At 43.9% G+C, this 19,930-nt stretch overlaps 1 protein-coding gene across 1 annotated transcript in view; it reads right to left on the bottom strand.

Annotated features, from left to right (window-relative positions):
- LOC126198767 (tetratricopeptide repeat protein 5-like) overlaps positions 1 to 19,930 on the bottom strand; it is a 165,074-nt gene that overhangs the window by 131,777 nt on the left and 13,367 nt on the right. The gene's annotated exons all lie outside the window — the stretch shown is intronic.

Here is a 19,930-nt window from a genome sequence, read left to right as displayed (position 1 = left end):
TGATTGCCATTAGTGGCGTGTTTAAATGGCTGTTTATTGCTGTACTGCTAGTTTCTGTAAGATACGAATAAAACATTTGTGAAAATTTCAACTCGACAGTAAACTACTAGAAATTTGGCCCCATTTCCCAACTTGTGGTGTGGCTTGTAGTAACTGTAACCACTGTGTGTGTCACAAACAGTTTTAAATACATAGTTAAACACCTTCAGAATGGCCTCTTCATTGGCTGCTACAACAACATTTACTATGTACACTTACACACCAGGAAATGTCACAATTAATAAGATGTTCTGGGCTATTATGTTGTGGTCGAATGATTTTCACAGTAAACCCAAAGTTTCATCCCCATCTGTGGAGGACACTTCCAAGAGGCATTGTAGTTTCTTTTAGTATCTGATTCACATCCTGACTCACTACTGACTGCAGCAAAATTCTGTTCCTGCGTGCTTTTGCACAGTGGCATGACATCACACATTTTGAATACCCACACGCAACTGGCCACTGTTGACTGTCATCGTCGGCTGTTGCTATCACCCCATGGTTGAAGACTGGTACACAACTTCTACATCACCGGAATCCAGATGTCATACAGTATCATGCTATCCTCCTTCCCACTGAAATTCCTGGAGTGCTTCACAATCTCTTTGGCCTCTCTGTATAGCCATTCACTGTAGCCGGTTGTGGCTCCCAGTACTTGAGTCCCATCAAAATGACTGTGGTGGTCTCCTGGCTGCAAAGCACGATCCACAACAGCTGACCTGTCAGTCTCCCCTCTTCTGCAATTGCCCTTGTGCTCTTCTAGTCATTTTTTGACCGTTCTTCTTTTAGTACCCATGTACATCTTCCAACAACTACATGGAAACCTATAAACTCCTGATTTTTCCAGGACCTAGTGAGCTTCCTTGGCCAATTCTAGGTGATATTGTTTCTTCTGGATGGGTTTGTAGATTACCACAATGTTCCACTTTTTCAAGATTTTTACTGTGCAGTCACTAACATCCTTACAGGAAAGGCAGGAAAACTTTCACTTTCAGAGGTGCTTGTGAATCATTATGATTTCTGCACATTGGTCTTAACGCTCCTTTCACCTCAGCACTCTTGAGCAATCCCTTTGTGAGATGTTTTAATTTTGTATCACGCAGCTGTGGTTTGAAAATGTTCCTTGCTCTAACCACCAACGTTTTCTTAATGCCTAGCTTTTGCTGTGGGGGATGGTTCGAATCCCAGTGTATGTAACGGTCTGTTTGAGTGAGTTTTTGGCAGACTGTGTGGCCTAAGCTACCATCTTCTTTCTTGAAAACTATCACATCAAGAAAATTTAATCTTCCAGCTGCTTCCTCCTCCATGATAAACTGAATCTTTGCATTGATCCCACTGAGATGTTTGTGAAAACAGCTTAGTTCCTCTCTGCCATGTCTCCACAAAACAAATGTATCATCCATGTGCCGGAACAAAATATCTTGTTTCTTGTTGGCAGTTTCCAATGCCAGCTTCTCGAATTTTTCCGTATGCTCACAGAAGTCATTGTTCCACTTGAAATACGAGGTTGTGAGGCAATATTTAAATGGTTTAGGAATATTGGGACGAAAAATCCAATTCAGCTGTTCCAACATTATGGGTCTTAGAGAACATGTTCCTTGTGCACCTTCAGCAACCCATAAAGTCTTGGTGGTAGTGCAACTGAACTGAACAGACTTTTCTTAACACTCTGTTCAATAGGGAATTTTTTTATCAACCACATAACAATTCTAAGAACTTTGTCAATAGGGTCTTTACTCACTTTCCTATATGTTTGTGGATTTTACTATGATAGTTGGTCACATTCAAAACAACCATCTCATCTCCCTTGCCCGCAAAGAAAATAATACTATTGTCCTCATTCAGATGCTTTATGGCATTCCTCACAACCACAGTCAAATTACTTTTTGGAGGCTTTGTATGAGCCAATACTCTTAGGCTTCTACACAGATTTCTTTAGTTGTAACCATGTCCACAAACTATGAAATGCCTGCTTCTACACTGGCTATTATTTCTTCTGTGGGCACAACTCATGGACTAACGGCAAAATTTCCACCCCTGGAAAAACAGATCGCTCAGCATCAGATACTGAATGTCTGTATAAATTTATAACCATGTGTGAAGCATCTAAATGGCAGATGTTTGCTTAGGCTGCAAATTATCAAATATCTTCTACTATGTACTAGACTTTACCAACATATGCTTCATAACAGTATCATGCAACCGTCTGTTAATTCATTCCCAGTCACCACTACACAGTTTATCACTGATAGCAATATGAAGAGACGTTACAGTCTGTGCTTATCAGATCTCAGCAGCTTTGTTGAATCTGCTCTCATAGTAAGGCCTCTTCCATCCGTTTGACAATCCACTTTGCTCTATTCGAACTGCATAATCACTTAATTCTCAATTTATTTGGACATTCACTATCTGATTTTGAGAGCTCTGCACTTACCAGGGGTTGAAATTTTGCCATTAGCCCACGAGTTGGGTCGTAGTGAGGACACGATTACAGCTGAAGAAATTCATATAGACGCTGTTAGTATATTGGCTTGTACAAAGCCTCCAAAAAGTAATTTAATTGTGAGTGAGAGGAATGTCATAAAATGCTGGAATGTGGACAATAGTATTATAATTCTACCCACTGCCAGGGAAAAGTGACTGTTGTTTAAATTGAGCAACTGTCATAATAAGATTCATTAATCCGCATGCAGGAAACTAAGTAAAGACCCCAATGTCAAAGTTCTTTGAACTGTTACACAGTTGATGAAAAGTCATTTATAGAACAGTGTTCAAAAAAGTCTGTTCAATTCACGTGTGCTACCACTAAGACTTTATGGGTTGCCACATATACACAAATAACATGTTTCTCTAATACCTACAGTGAGTGCTGTTTCACTCAGCTATCCGAGTGCCAGTTCTTGACAACATTATTATGACCATATCTAGGCTGATGACACTCATATATCAAGAATTCGGCACATTTGATCAGCAGATTAAATAGCATAGTGGTCCAGCCGAGGACATGTTAGATAGTATTAATGTGGTATCCCTATTTACTGGGGTTCCACTCAATGAGGCACTGCAACAGCTGAATTGAATTTTTCCTCAAAATATTGGTGAACTGTGTAATATTGTCTCACAACAACGTATTTCAAATGGAGCAATGAGTTCTATGAACAGACAGATGGCGTGGCTATGGGAAGCCCCTTAAGCCCAATCACATTGAATTATGGAAAAATTTGAGACTGGTATTGGAAACTGCCAACAAAAAACAAGATATTTTGTACCAGTACATGGATGATACATTTGTTTTGTGGGAGCATGGCAGAGATGAACTAAGCTGTTTTCATAAACATCTCAGCAGGATCAATGCAAAGATTCAGTTTACCATGGGGGAGGAAGCAGGTGGAAAATTAAATTTTCTTCTTGTGCTAGTTTTCAAGAAAGAAGATGGCCACACTGTTTACTGAAAACCCACTTACACAGACCATTACATACACTAGGATTCGAACCACCGCCCATAACAAAAGCAAGGCATTGAAAAAACATTGGTGGTTACAGCAAGGAACATCTGCGAACCAGAGCTGCTTGATGCAGAATTAAAACATCTCAGCAATGCATTGCTCAAGAGCGGTTATTCATCCCCTGAGGTAAAAAAGAGTGTTAAGACCACACCAAAACCATAGTGATGCACAAGTGCCGGTGAAATCTAAAGTTTTCCTGCCTTTCATTACAGACATTACTTACCGCACACAAAAATCTTGAAAAAATGGAACATCACAGTAATCTACAAACCCACCAGGAAGACACAAGCTCACTTAAAATTAGCCAATGATGTTAGACAAACTCTGGAAGAAGCAGGAATTTATACGTTTCTGCATAGTTGTGGGAAGGTGTATGAAGACACTACAAAGAATGGTCAAACACTAACAAGAAGAGCACAAGGGTAATTGCAGAAGAGGGGAGATTCACAGATCAGCTACTGCGGAACATGCTTTGCAGCCAAGAGACCACCGCATACACTCTGATAGGACTCCGGTACTGTGAGCCACAAGCTAATATCATAAAAGGCTATACAGAGAGAGTATAGAATTGTAAAATATTACAGGGATTCCAACAAGAAGGAGGAGGGCATCAAACTGAATGACATCTGGATTCCAGTGCTGTAGAAGATATGTATCAGTCTTCCACCATATGGTGATAGCAACAGCGGACAACGGCATTCGACAATGGCCAATTGCCGTTGGGTATTCAAAACATGTGATGTCACACCACTGTGTAGAAGCGTGGGTAAAAGGAATTTTGCTGCAGCCAGTAGCAAGCCATGGTGTGAATTGGATACTAAAAGAAGCTACGATGCCCCTCGAAAATGTACTCCACAGATGGCAATGAAAGGTTGGGTTTAATTGTGAAACCAGTTTCACCGTGGCATAATAGTCTGGAACGTTTTATCAATTGTAACATCCAGTATCTTAGGCAATAGACACTAAAACAACAAAAGAGCATATTTCATTTTCTTCATGCTGTTGTTGTTGTTGTTGTTGTTCACAATTGTCTAAAGATCACCCATTGACTTCTCACCATCAACCAATATGTAAATGCTGAAGCTTGATTTCATTTGATTTCCTCAAAACAGTAGTATTACAACTAAAAAGAGTATTCAATAGATTAGATTAGATTAGATTTACTTTCATTCCAATTGATCCGTAGTGAGGAGGTCCTCCAGGATGTGGAACATGTCAGAAAAACAACAATACATGACAAATATTTACAACTAAAACAAATAAGCTAATGTACCATTCCACAGGTCCCAAGTGGAATGATCGTCATTTTTTTAATGAACACTAAGAGTCCAGACTTCCCCCATGAACCATGGACCTTGCCGTTGGTGGGGAGGCTTGCGTGCCTCAGCGATACAGATGGCCGTACCGTAGGTGCAACCACAACGGAGGGGTATCTGTTGAGAGGCCAGACAAACATGTGGTTCCTGAAGAGGGGCAGCAGCCTTTTCAGTAGTTGCAGGGGCAACAGTCTGGATGATTGACTGATCTGGCCTTGTAACATTAACCAAAACGGCCTTGCTGTGCTGGTACTGCGAACGGCTGAAAGCAAGGGGAAACTACAGCCGTAATTTTTCCCGAGGACATGCAGCTTTACATGCAGCTTTACTGTATGATTAAATGATGATGGCGTCCTCTTGGGTAAAATATTCCGGAGGTAAAATAGTCCCCCATTCGGATCTCCGGGCGGGGACTACTCAAGAGGACGTCGTTATCAGGAGAAAGAAAACTGGCAATCTACGGATCGGAGCGTGGAATGTCAGATCCCTTAATCGGGCAGGTAGGTTAGAAAATTTAAAAAGGGAAATGGATAGGTTAAAGTTAGATATAGTGGGAATTAGTGAAGTTCGGTGGCAGGAGGAACAAGACTTTTGGTCAGGTGATTACAGGGTTATAAATACAAAATCAAATAGAGGTAATGCAGGAGTAGGTTTAATAATGAATAAAAAAATAGGAGTGCGGGTTAGCTACTACAAACAGCATAGTGAACGCATTATTGTGGCCAAGATAGACACAAAGCCCATGCCTACTACAGTAGTACAAGTTTATATGCCAACTAGCTCTGCAGATGATGAAGAAATTGATGAAATGTATGACGAGATAAAAGAAATTATTCAGGTAGTGAAGGGAGACGAAAATTTAATAGTCATGGGTGACTGGAATTCGTCAGTAGGAAAAGGGAGAGAAGGAAACGTAGTAGGTGAATATGGATTGGGGGGAAGAAATGAAAGAGGAAGCCGCCTTGTAGAATTTTGCACAGAGCATAACTTAATCATAGCTAACACTTGGTTCAAGAATCATAAAAGAAGGTTGTATACCTGGACGAATCCTGGAGATACTAATAGGTATCAGATAGATTATATAATGGTAAGACAGAGATTTAGGAACCAGGTTTTAAATTGTAAGACATTTCCAGGGGCAGATGTGGATTCTGACCACAATCTATTGGTTATGAACTGCAGATTAAAACTGAAGTAACTGCAATAAGGTGGGAATTTAAGGAGATGGGACCTGGATAAACTGAAAGAACTAGAGGTTGTACAGAGTTTCAGGGAGAGCATAAGGGAACAATTGACAGGAATGGGGGAAAGAAATACAGTAGAAGAAGAATGGGTAGCTCTGAGGGATGAAGTAGTGAAGGCAGCAGAGGATCAAGTAGGTAAAAAGACGAGGGCTAATAGAAATCCTTGGGTAACAGAAGAAATATTGAATTTAATTGATGAAAGGAGAAAATACAAAAATGCAGTAAATGAAGCAGGCAAAAGGGAATACAAACGTCTCAAAAATGAGATCGACAGAAAGTGCAAAATGGCTAAGCAGGGATGGCTAGAGGACAAATGTACGGATGTAGAGGCATGTCTCACTAGGGGTAAGATAGATACTGCCTACAGGAAAATTAAAGAGACCTTTGGAGAGAAGAGAACCACTTGTATAAATATCAAGAGCTCAGATGGCAACCCAGTTCTAAGCAAAGAAGGGAAGGCAGAAAGGTGGAAGGAGTATATAGAGGGTTTATACAAGGGTGATGTACTTGAGGACAATATTATGGAAATGGAAGAGGATGTAGATGAAGATGAAATGGGAGGTAAGATACTGCGTGAAGAGTTTGACAGAGCACTGAAAGACCTGAGTCGAAACAAGGCCCCGGGAGTAGACAACATTCCATTAGAACTACTGATGGCCTTGGGAGAGCCAGTCATGACAAAACTCTACCATCTGGTGAGCAAGATGTATGAGACAGGCGAAATACCCACAGACTTCAAGAAGAATATAATAATTCCAATCCCAAAGAAGGCAGGTGTTGACAGATGTGAAAATTACCGAACTATCAGTTTAATAAGTCACAGCTGCAAAATACTAACGCGAATTCTTTACAGACGAATGGAAAAACTGGTAGAAGCGGACCTCGGGGAAGATCAGTTTGGATTCCGTAGAAATGTTGGAACACGAGAGGCAATACTAACCTTACGACTTATCTTAGAAGAAAGATTAAGAAAAGGCAAACCTACATTTATAGCATTTGTAGACTTAGAGAAAGCTTTTGACAACGTTAACTGGAATACTCTCTTTCAAATTCTGAAGGTGGCAGGGGTAAAATACAGGGAGCGAAAGGCTATTTACAATTTGTACAGAAACCAGATGGCAGTTATAAGAGTCGAGGGGCATGAAAGGGAAGCAGTGGTTGGGAAAGGAGTGAGACAGGGTTGTAGCCTCTCCCCGATGTTATTCAATCTGTATATTGAGCAAGCAGTAAAGGAAACAAAAGAAAAATTCAGAGTAGGTATTAAAATTCATGGAGAAGAAGTAAAAACTTTGAGGTTCGCCGATGACATTGTAATTCTGTCAGAGACAGCAAAGGACTTGGAAGAGCAGTTGAACGGAATGGACAGTGTCTTGAAAGGAGGATATAAGATGAATATCAACAAAAGCAAAACGAGGATAATGGAATGTAGTCAAATTAAATCGGGTGATGCTGAGGGGATTAGATTAGGAAATGAGACACTTAAAGTAGTAAAGGAGTTTTGCTATTTAGGGAGTAAAATAACTGATGATGGTCGAAGTAGAGAGGATATAAAATGTAGACTGGCAATGGCAAGGAAAGCGTTTCTGAAGAAGAGAAATTTGTTAACATCGAGTATTGATTTAAGTGTCAGGAAGTCGTTTCTAAAAATATTTGTATGGAGTGTAGCCATGTATGGAAGTGAAACATGGACGATAACCAGTTTGGACAAGAAGAGAATAGAAGCTTTCGAAATGTGGTGCTACAGAAGAATGCTGAAGATAAGGTGGGTAGATCACGTAACTAATGAGGAGGTATTGAATAGGATTGGGGAGAAGAGAAGTTTGTGGCACAACTTGACTAGAAGAAGGGATCGGTTGGTAGGACATGTTTTAAGGCATCAAGGGATCACAAATTTAGCATTGGAGGGCAGCGTGGAGGGTAAAAATCGTAGAGGGAGACCAAGAGATCAATACACTAAGCAGATTCAGAAGGATGTAGGTTGCAGTAGGTACTGGGAGATGAAGAAGCTAGCACAGGATAGAATAACATGGAGAGCTGCATCAAACCAGTCTCAGGACTGAAGACCACAACAACAACAAGAGTCCAGAATGAGATTTTCACTCTGCAGCGGAGTGTGCGCTGATATGAAACTTCCTGGCAGATTAAAACTGTGTGCCTGACCGAGACTCGAACTCGGGACCTTTGCCTTTCGCGGGCGAGTGCTCTACCAACTGAGCTACCGAAGCACGACTCACGCCCGGTACTCACAGCTTTACTTCTGCCAGTACCTCGTCTCCTACCTTCCAAACTTTACAGAAGCTCTCCTGCGAACCACGAAAAGCAAAGGTCCCGAGTTCGAGTCTCGGTTGGGCACACAGTTTTAATCTGCCAGGAAGTTTCAACACTAAGAGTCATTTTACAAATACTAATGCACTGAATTTAAAATAAAAAAGTTTTTTATTTATTTATAAGGTAATACAACTACTGTAATACTTATTTACAATGAACACATTACTGCACTGAAATGGTGCAGAAGTTAGATTATACTAACACACACACACACACACACACACAGACAGAGACACAAATTTTCAATGAACACATTACTGCACTGAAATTGTGCAGAAGTTATGTTGTACTTATATACAAATCAGTTGGTTTTACTAAGAAATTCATCAATGGAGTAGAAGGAGTTGGCCACCAATAAATCCTTTAGGCTTCTCTTAAACTGATATGAAGTATAAAGTATAAAGTGATTGTGAAAAATTAAGCTCTAGATTAAATATAATAGAGTGAAAAGTAAGACAATACAAATAAGTGAAATTTATTTCAATCTCTATTACTATATAAAGATAAGACATTGTTCACCAAAAATCTCAAAAAGGTTTTGCCTAATCTGCTTCAAATTTTTACAGAATACACTTTATACAATGTGAAATGCTACCAAAAACTTTGAAAAATTCTTGACAAATTTACTTCAAATTTTTACATCATACTCTACTAAACGTGCAAAATCTATGTATTACCAAAAAACTGGAAAAAGTTTTTCACTGTTTTACTTCCAATTTTTACACATTACTCCTATAAATATTTAGATGGACATAGGCTGTACTCATATGTACAATATAATGAAAAAGCTAGATTGCTACCCACAGTAATGATGGCACATTGAGTTGCAGACAAACACAACAAAAAGACTGTAACATGTTTAGCTTTTGGCCAAAGCCTTCTTCAGAAAAGTAAACACACACACATTCGTTCACTCAAGCAAGCACACCTCACATCTCCACATGACTGCCATCTTCAGCAGCTCGGATCATACTGCAACTATCATGCACAACAGAAGCAGCAATCTGGAGAGAATAGGGAAGGGGAAGGGATAGCAGGGAACGGGTGGGGGGAGAGAAGAATGCTGTCTGGCAGAACACGCAGGGACTAGAAGGAGTCGTGATGTGACTGCCATCAGGTGCAGTGTAAGGAGGTTGTGGGGCAGGAAGGTAGGGAGAGGGGGGGGGGGGATTGGACAGAATGGGGAGTGGAAAAGGAAAGGATTAAGATGGGACCAGGATAGTTTTGGGTGGACAATGGTTGGTTTGTGCAACTGAAGGGACCATACTACTAGGGCCATCGGCCCCTTTTTCCAAGAACTTGAAATCCCCACAAGGAATGAAAACAAACAATGGAGATGACAAGAGACGACACAGGACAAGAAAGACACACACACACAAACTAGACAAAAGGAATTAAAATCACACCGAGTGTGACAGTGGTTGGCCGACCATTTTTAAAAAAAAAAAAAAAAAAAAGAAGAAGAAGAAGAGGAAAAGCCAACCACCAAGAGACACACTAAAAACCCCAGTCTAAAATTGTAGGCCAAAGGCCAGACTCAACACAAAGAAAAAAGGACAAACAGTTAGATTAAGTGATAAAAACCCCCTGCACGAATAAAACTCAAAACTAAATCTGCAACTGCAGCGTCATCTGATAAAAGTGCAGGAACCGTGTCAGGCAGCGCAAATGTCTGCCTGAGTGGAGTTAAAAGCGGGCAGTCCAACAAGATGTGGACCACAGTCAAAGCTGACCCGCAGTGACATAAAGGTAGGTGCTCACAGTGCAATAAATAGCTGTGCGTTATTCAGGTGTGGCCAATGCACAGCCGGCAGAGGAAACTGAGTCCTTGCGAGAGACCCACAAGGAGGAGCGCCATGCACCAGTAGCCTCCTTGATGTCCCGAAGTTTGTTCGGTGAAGGCAAGGTGTGCCATTCTTCACCCCACATGCAAAATGCCTTCTGCCACAGAAATGTCCTGAGGTCACTCTCCGAAAGGCCAATCTCCAAGGCTGGTGCACCGACAGCCTGTTTGGCCAGCGTGTCAACACGTTAATTTCCCGGGATTCCTACATGACCCGCGGACCACACAAAGACCACAGAGTGGCCACAACAGGCAAGAGTATGCAGGTACTCCTGGATAGCCATCACCAGACGAGAGCTAGGGAAACACTGGTCGATAGCTCGTAAACCGCTCAGGGAGTCACTACAGATAACGAAGGACTCACCTGAGCACGAGTGGATATACTCTAGGGCACATGAGATGGCGACCAGCTCAGCACTGCAGCCAGCCGGCGATGAGTGTTGTTCATAATGATCCCCTAGAGTAAGAGCATAACCGACACAACCAGCAACCATCAAACCGTCAGTATAGACAACGTCAGAGCCTTGAAGCGTGGCAAGGATTGAAAGAAAGCGGTGGCGGAGGGCCTCAGGAGGGACTGAGTCCTTCGGGCCCTGTGCCAAATCGAGCTGAAGGTGCAGGTGGGGCACACACCATGGGGGTAAACGCAGAGGGGCTCGGAAAAGAGGTGGAAGACAGAAAACCTCAAGACCAGAGAGAAGAGCTCTGACGAGAACCGCGATCGTACACTCTGACCAGGGCCGCCGTTCTGGAAGATGGATGACCGACTGAGGGAACAAGAGACGATAATTGGGATGCCTGGGCAAGCTACAAATGTGTGTAGCATAAGCGGCCAGTAATCGTTGGTGCCAGAACCACAATGGAGGGACACCTGCCTCCACGAGTATGCTGCTGACAGGGCTTGTTCAGAAAGCTCCAGTGGCGAGTCGGATCCCGCTGTGAAGGATGGGGTCCAGCAACTGCAATGCGGAAAGGGATGCCGAACCGTAAGCCAGGCTCCCATAATCTAGATGGGACTGAATTAACGCCTGGTACAGCCATTGAAGGGTAGACCAATCGGCACCACAGTTGGTGTGACTCAAGCAACGAAGAGCATTAAGATGCCACCAGCACGTTTGTTTAAGCTGCTGAATATGAGGCAGCCAAGTCAAACGGATATCGAATACCATTCCCAAAAACTGATGCGTCTCCACCACAGCAAGTGGTTCCCGTCAAGATAAAGCCATGGCCCAGGGTGAACAGTGCGTCGCCAGCAGAAATGCATAACGTAGGTCTTGGCAGCCAAAAACTGGAAGCCATGCGCTACAGCTCAAGACTGCGCCTTTTGGATAGCACCCTGCAGCTGCCATTCAGCAGCTGCAATGCCAGTGGAGCTATAGTATAGGCAGAAGTCATCAGCATACAAGGAAATTGAGACAGACGTTCTCACCACTGCAGCGAGCCCATTAATTGTAATCAAAAAGAGGGAGACACTTAAGACAGATCCTTGCGGTATGCCATTCTCCTGAACTTGGGAGGAACTGTGGGAGGCCGCAACTTGCACATGGAAGGAATGAAACAACATAAAATTTTGTATGAAAATCGGGAGTGGCCCCCGAAGACCCCAACCATGAAGCGTAGAGAGGATGTGATGTTGCCACGTCGTATCGTATGCCTTCTGCATGTCAAAACAGATGGCGACCAGATGCTGACAGCGGGCAAAGGCCATACGGATGGCAGACTCCAGGCACACCAGATTATCGGAGGCCGAACGGCCCTTGCAGAACCCACCCTGAGACGGAGCCAGAAGGTCGCGAGACTCAAGTAGCCAACTCAACCTCCTGCTCACCATGTGTTTGAGCGACTTGCAAAGAACATTAGTGAGGCTAATGGGGCGGTAGCTGTCCACCTCCAGTGGGTTCTTGCCAGGTTTCAACATGGGGATTACGACACTTTCCCGCCATTGCGACGGGAACTCACCCTCAACCCAGACACGGCTGAAAAGGTCTAGGAGGGGTCACTGGCAGTCCACCGAGAGGTGTTTGAGCATCTAACAGTGGATGTGATCTGGCCCAGGAGCCGTATCAGGACAAGCGGCTAGGGCACTTTGGAATTTCCACTCACTGAATGGAGCTTTGTACGGGTGGCGCGTGTGAAATAAAAGGCTCTGACGTTACAACCGCCCTGTCAGGGAGCGGAAGGCCAGTGGGTAATTCGCAGAAGTGGAACTCTGAGCAAAATGCTCCACTAAGCAGTTTGCAATTGTGTCAGAGTCAGTACAGACTGCTCTATTCAGTGAAAGTGCAGGTACACTGACAGGGGTCTGATAGCCATAGAGTCACCTTATCATGGCCCAAACCTACAATAGAGAGGTACGGAGGCCAATGGTGGAGACATACCTTTCCCAGCACTCCTGCTTGCATAGGTGAATGAAGCAGCGGGCTCACGCACGGAGCTGTTTAAAGGCGATGAGGTGTTCCAATGAGGGATGCCGCTTGTGACGCTGGAGTGCCCGTCTGCGATCTTTAATCACCTCAGGGATCTCGAGCAACCACCAAGGCACAGTCCTCCACCGAGGGAACCCAGAATAACAGGGAATGGCAGATTCTGCGGCAGTTACGATGCCGGTGGTGACTGAGTGAACCACCACATCAATGGTGTCATTGGAAAGAGGCTCAATAGTGGCAATGGAGGTGAACAAGTCCCAGTCAGCCTTATTCATAGCCCATCTGCAGGGGTGCCCAGAAGAGTGACACTGTGGTAGTGACAGAAAGATCGGAAAGTGGTCACTACCTCACAAGTCGTCACGCACACTCCATTGGACAGATGGTAATAGGCTAGGGCTGCAGATCAAAAGGTCGATGGCCTAGTACGTGCCATGCACCACACTGAAATGTGTGAAGGCACCATTATTTAAAAGAGAAAGGTCGAGCTGTGCCAATAGTTGCTCAACAATGCTGCCTTGGCCTGTTGCCACTGATCCACCTCACAGAGGGTTATGGGCATTGAAGTTGCCCAGTAACAGAAAAGGTGGCAGCAATTGGGCTATCAGCACAGCCAGGTCATGCTGCGGGACATCACCATCTGGTGGAAGATACAGACTGCAGACAGTAACAGCCTGAGGCATCCACACCCGAACAGCGACAGCCTCTAAAGGTGTTTGTAGAGGGACAGACTCGCTGTAAAGGGAGTGAAGGACGTAGATGCAGACACCACCAAATACCCTCTCATAAGCTACCCAGTTCCTATAATAACCCCAATAGCCACAGAGGGCAGGGGTTCGCATTGCCAGAAACCAAGTTTCCTGAAGAGAAATGCAGAGGAAAGCGTGAAGGCTGAGAAGCTGTCGGAGCTCAGCAAGATGGTGGAAAAAACCGCTGCAGTTCCACTGGAAGATGACATTGTCCATGGCCGAGAAAGGCATGAAGGGACGGAGGAGCCAGATTACGCTGCTGGGTCACCTGTTGCCGCCAAAAGAGTAGCTGTGTGAGTGACATCCATTGTGTCTGAGAGTCCGGCGAGATCTAGGTCCTCAGTGGATGCCAGAATCTCTACCTCACCCTCAGATGCATAGCTTGCAGGTTGTGGTGGGGTGGGTGCCACCGCAAGTTCCTTAATCTTAGAGGTCTTCTTCTTGGACTTTTCTCGCTGCTCATTGGGTTTCACTGGCTGGGAGCACTTCACCGATTCAGTCTCCAGGACGGAGGAGGATCACAAAGTCCTACAACCAGCTGCTTGTGGGCACTTATGCCACTGCCAGGCATCATCCTTCCCACTTGTGGAAACCTGGGAAGGGAGGGTCCCAAGGGACCCCTTGTGAGCAAGAAGAGCCGAAGAAGTTGGACACTTCTCCGGCTTAGAAGTGGGGACAGACGTCCCCGATGGGCGGGGGCGTGTTGCTCCTGAGGTAGGTGGCGCATGAGCAGCAGGGTGGGTAGTACCCCCCATGGGCAAGGGGGCATGTGGAGTTGTACGGCTCGGTGAGCCAACAGGAATTCGCTGAACTGATGGGTGTATCACAGTTGTCGTAGCGGTGCCATATGAGGAAGTCATTCACACAGGATGGAGTCATTCATATTTCCTCTTAGCCTCAGTATAGGTCAGTTGGTCCAGAGTCTTATATTCCATGATTTTCCGCTCTTTCTGTAAGATCCTGTAGTCTGGCGAGCAAGGTGAATGATGTTCTCCGCAGTTGACACAGATGGGGAGGCAGGGCACATGGAGTATTGGGATGTGATGGGCGTCCGCAATCTCAACATGTGAGGCTGGAAGTACAGCAAGAAGACATATGGCCGAACTTCCAGCAGTTAAAGCACCGCATCGGGGGAGGGATATAGGGCTTGACATCACAGCGATAGACCACCACCTTGACCTTCTCCGGTAATGTATCACCCTCGAAGGCCAAAATGAAGGCACCGGTAGCAATCTGATTATCCTTTGGACCCCGATGAACGCGCCGGATGAAATGAACACCTCGACGCTCTAAATGGCGTGCAACTCATCATCAGACTGCAAAAGAAGGTCCCTATGGAAAATAATACCCTGGACCGTATTTAAACTATTATGAGGTGTGATGGTAACTGAAACATCACCCAACTTGTCACAAGCAAGTAACCTTCGTGACTGGGCAGAGGATGCCGTTTTTATCAATACTGACCCAGAGTGCATTTTGGACAAGCCCTCCACCTCCCCTCCACCAGATACACTGTCCCCAGATAACCAGGGGGTATGGGAGGAATTTTTTGGTGTGGAAAGGGTGGCAGCTGTCTCTTGTTGCTTGGTGGGTTTAATGTGGACAGAGGTGTGGTGGAGGCATCAGAGAGGAGACAGTCAAGGTCCTGGAAGACGGCATACTGGGTTGAGAAGGACCAGGTGAGCGGATGGGAGAGAAGGTGTTGAGATTGTGAAGGAATGTGGATAGGGTTTCTTGGCCCTGAGTCCAGATCATGAAAATATCATCAATGAACCAGACTAGGGGTCTGGCAGTTTGGAGGCTAGGAAGGTCTCCTCTAGATGGCCCATAAATAGGTTGGCACAGGAGGGTGCCATGCGGGTGCCCATAACTGTGCTGTAGATTTGTTTGTAAACTTGCCATTCAAAGGAGAAGTGGTTGTAAGTGAGGGAAAATTTAGTAAGGTGTATGAGAATGAAGTAGTAGGTTTGGAGTCTGAAATACGTTGGGGAAGGTATTGTGCAATAGTGGCAAGATCACACGCACAAGGGATGTTGGTGTATAGTGAAGTGGCTTCAAAAGTGACGAGTAGGGATCCAGGAGGTAAGCGGATGGGGAGGTGGAGAGTCAGTGAAAGATATGGTTGGTATTTTTTAAATGGGAGACTAGATTACCGGCAACTGATTGGAGGTTTTTGTCAATGAGGTCTGAAATTCTTTCAGTGGGGGCGCAATAACCAGTTACAATGGGATGTCCAGGATTGTTGGTTTTCCAGATTTTGGGAAACATGTAGAAAGTGGGTGTGTGGGGTCTCAAGGGGTGAGGAGGGAAATAGATTCAGGGAACAGCTTCTGGGAAGGGTCTAAGGCATTAAGCAGGAACAAGAGATTATGCTGGAGTTCTGGGATGGGATCACTCTGGCAAAGTATAGAGGTGGAGTCATAGAAGCCTTCCATCAGGTACTCACTGCAATTCATAATGACAATGGTGGAAACTTGGTCTGCAGGTAGGATAATCAGGCCAGGATTTGTTTGAAGATTGTGTATGGCTGTCCTTCTTCTGCTAAAGGTTGGTGCTCTTAGGACAGGCTCTGGGGAAGGATGGTGAGGCCAAGTTTGAGATAAGGAATTCCTGAAAGATGGCCAGGGTATAGTTAGGCTGCAGGGGAGAGAATCACAGTTGGATGGTGATATGAACTGGGAGACACAGGGTTTAATGTTGGGATTAGATTAGCTTTGATTTCAGGGATTGATACCAAAGAGGTGTTTCCACTGCAGGAATTGGGACAAGGAGAGTAGATCTCTATCCACATTAAAGCCACCAACCACCAATAGTACCTGAATTCTGACAGCTGTAATCCCTTACGCACCAAAAAATCACTCATACAGCCTGGCCACCTGGGGACAGTGTATCTCCAATGACAATAACTCCCATGCCCAGTATGCTGAGGGTCTCACAGGGCCTTCACAGACAGGCACTACTCCCCAACCATGGTCCATGAGCAGATCTCCCATCACATTTCCCCCCACATGTACAATCCTCCCATGACACTCAAGAAACAGCGACAAAGGAGTATCCATTTTGTCACTCAGTACCATCCTGGTTGGAACAACTAAAACACAGCCTTCATCTTCCTGCTTACCCAAGATCCTTCCCACCCGTCCTAAAGGGTGTTGTATTGCCCACCCAACTTCCACAGTGTGCTAGTCCATCCCAACTACTTGTCACAGGGATCACATCCCTATGGAAGACCCAGACGCAAGATCTGGCCAATCCCAGTACTTACAGATCAAAAAAGAAGTGTTGGCAGCATTCTTACGTCCATAAATTTAACATTTTTTTGTATCGTCACACATTTTATCTCATCACTGACCATAAACTGCTTGTGTCAGTTTTTGGACCTAAGGATAAATTACCTCAGAGCATACAGCACATTGCCTCAATAAATGGACTTGCTATTTGGTCAATTTACAATATTTCACTTATTATAACAATTCTGCTCAGCATTCTAATGTGGATGCATTATTTGCCTTTCAGAAAGTCTGGATGCTGAATCTGACCGTCAGGAAACAGTCTTTTCTCAGTTAAACAGCCAACTAGACCAATCGTTCGACGAGAGTCTTATAATCATTTGAAATTGTCTCAGTGCAAACTGCTTCTTCAGCAGGCCCTGCAATACAAGGTTTCATAATGTTACCAGTTGTATCCAGATTCTCCTTTTGATTGGAGCATGGTCTACCAGATCAGGCCAGTTGGTGCGGGTTGTTAGCTTCCCAGCATAACCAACCCCAGTTTCCTCTCAACTCACAGAAAGGCAAGACATTTCCTTACCTAAACCTCTTTTTTGGTGGTCTGGTCCTAGCCACAATGCAGTGTTTAGCTGAACGATGGTATGCAAGCAACGTGAAAAAATTGAAAACTAAATGGTAGTCAGAAGGATTAATTCAGCATAAAGAAAAGTTAAAACAACCTTTGGTGAAATTAAAAGCTCAGGCATCAACATTAAAAATGCAATGCGAATTTCACCATTAAGTGGAAAGGAGAGAATAGACAAGTGTAAAGAGTATATTGAATACCTCTAAGAGAGGGAGCACTTTCTGAGGATGTGACTGATGAAGAAATAGGAGTCAATATGGAAGACAGAGGGGATCCAGTATTAGAGTCAGAATTTAATAGATCTTTGGAAGTCTTGCTATCAAATAAAGCTGAAGGCATAGATGATGTTCCTTCAGAATTTCTAAAGTGGAAGTGGCAACTAAACTACAATCTCAGTTGGCATATAGAATCTTATGAGACTGGAGACATGCTATCAGACTTTTGGAAAAATATCATCCACACAATCCCGATAACAGCAAGGCCACATAAGTGCAGGAACTATCACAGAATCAGCTCAACAGACCGTGCATCCAAGTTGCTGACAAGAATAGTACACAGAAGACACAATCTGTTAGATGATAACCAATTTGAATTTTTGACTTTCAAAACTGTAAGGTACCAGAGAAGCATTTCTGACACTGTGTTTGATAACAGAAGCAAGACTTTTTTTAAAAAAAAAAAAAAAAAAAAAAGACACATTCATACCATTTGTTGACCTGGAAAAACAGTTCAGCACTGCAAAATGGTGCAACATGTTCAAAATTCTGGGGAGACAGACAAAGTACAATATGCATAAGAACCATGAGGAAACAATAAGAATGAAAGACCAAGAATGAAGTGCTTGGATTAAAAAGGGTGCAAGGCAGTGATGTAGTCTTTTGCCTCTACTATTCCACTTGTACATTGAAGCAGGTATGACGGAAATAAAAGAAAGATCCAAGAGTAGGATTAAAATTCATGATGAAAGGATATCAATGAAAAGATTCACTGGTGACATAGCTATCCTGAGTGAATGTGAAGAATAATTATGGACTTTTTAAAATGGACTGAATAGTCTAAGGAATACAGACTAAAATGATGAAAGCTGAAAATAATGAGGAGTGGCAGAAAAGAGATTAACAATAAATTTAATATCAAAATTGGTGACTACTAAGTAGATGAAGTTAATTCTGCTAGCTTGGAAGCAAAATAACACACGATGAACAAAGCAATGAAAACTTAAAAAGCAGACTAGCACATGCAATGAGGACATTTCTAAATTAAAGAAGTCTGCATATGTCAAACATAGTCCTTGGTTTGAGGAAGAAATTTCTGAGAATATGTTTGGAGCACAGCATTGTACGGTAGTTAATCATGGACTGTGGGAAAATTGGAAAAGAAGAAAATCAAAGCATTTCAGGTGTGGTGCTATAGAGGAATGCTGAAAATAAGGTGGATTGGTATGATAAGGAATGAGAAGGTTATCTGCATGCAATTTTCCCACCAAGTGAGCTGGCAGAATGGTTCATGTCTTTAAGGTGCAAATGCTGAAACCCTTAGAATCTACTAATTTGGCTTCAGCACTAAACACCTTCCTAGCTTCTTAACGGTCCATAGCCATCAATAGTCAAAGTTGGTGGAGCTCCTTCACGAGCACCATAAAAGGGTACTTCTGGATCTGCCGTGTTCACCATGAGAACACGAAGCAGATGCAGCCCCACTGATCCGCGTGTGTGCACCAGTGTGGGGATGCTCATTTGAGTGTAGTCTGGAACTGATCTGGGGGTTCTTTGAAGAACAACAGGGGTCCCAAGTGGTGTTGGTGCCTATACTGTGTGAATCCTAGCCCAGAACAGCACACAACTCTAGTTGTAGCACCCTGGTCAGCAGCCTCCGCCATCAGTGAAACTGCCAACTCCACTGTCACAGCCACATTGGAGCTCTCTCCACTATCAGATGTTGACCACTCGGTCCTTCCTTTCAATAACGGTGACATCACCTGTGCAAGAAGTTCTGGAAAGCAGGCCAGTCATTGTCAGCAGCCCCAGACTCTCCCCGGAGCACATGGCTATGTCAGTGCCCAACTCTACATCGCTTCTGCTCCTCTTCCTCACCTGCACTGACAATGCAGGTGGTGCTTAGAGGGAGAGATTTAGTGAATGTATAGATGAGTGATATGAGTAACATCATTATTATGTCAAGGAACGGTGCCTGCAGCAGTAACAAAGCCAATATTGCAGGGCTGATCTGTGTCTCAGTTCCTGTTACCTGACTCGCCTCTACATTTGGATTTCACAATGCTGCAACTGTTTACTGTGTGCTCTGTGTGATGAGCCATGAATCTGTGGTTTCCCCAAGTTTTGCCTGGAACTTTGATTACAAAACACCTGTTTATCCAGCTAAGTCATGCTTGGAATTCATTCTTCCACTCTCAATGATCAGGGAGTAACTTCTGTTTGTGGTTCAGATGATTATTTTGCCAGGAAGTATTATTATTTGGTTCAGTGACTATCTGATAATCTATGTTATCGTTACAGAAGTTGGTATTCAATAAAGATTCGCAGCCTGAAGCAAGGGTACAACAGACCATATAATAAAATTTGCCAATGAGCAGGTTCTCACTCTGGAGTACAGCTATCATGCCCATT

This window comes from Schistocerca nitens, chromosome 8, assembly GCF_023898315.1.
Source record: "Schistocerca nitens isolate TAMUIC-IGC-003100 chromosome 8, iqSchNite1.1, whole genome shotgun sequence".
NCBI lineage: Eukaryota > Metazoa > Arthropoda > Insecta > Orthoptera > Acrididae > Schistocerca > Schistocerca nitens.
The sequence above is the reverse complement of the archived record's forward strand: the minus strand, read 5'-3'. Positions and strand labels throughout refer to the sequence as shown.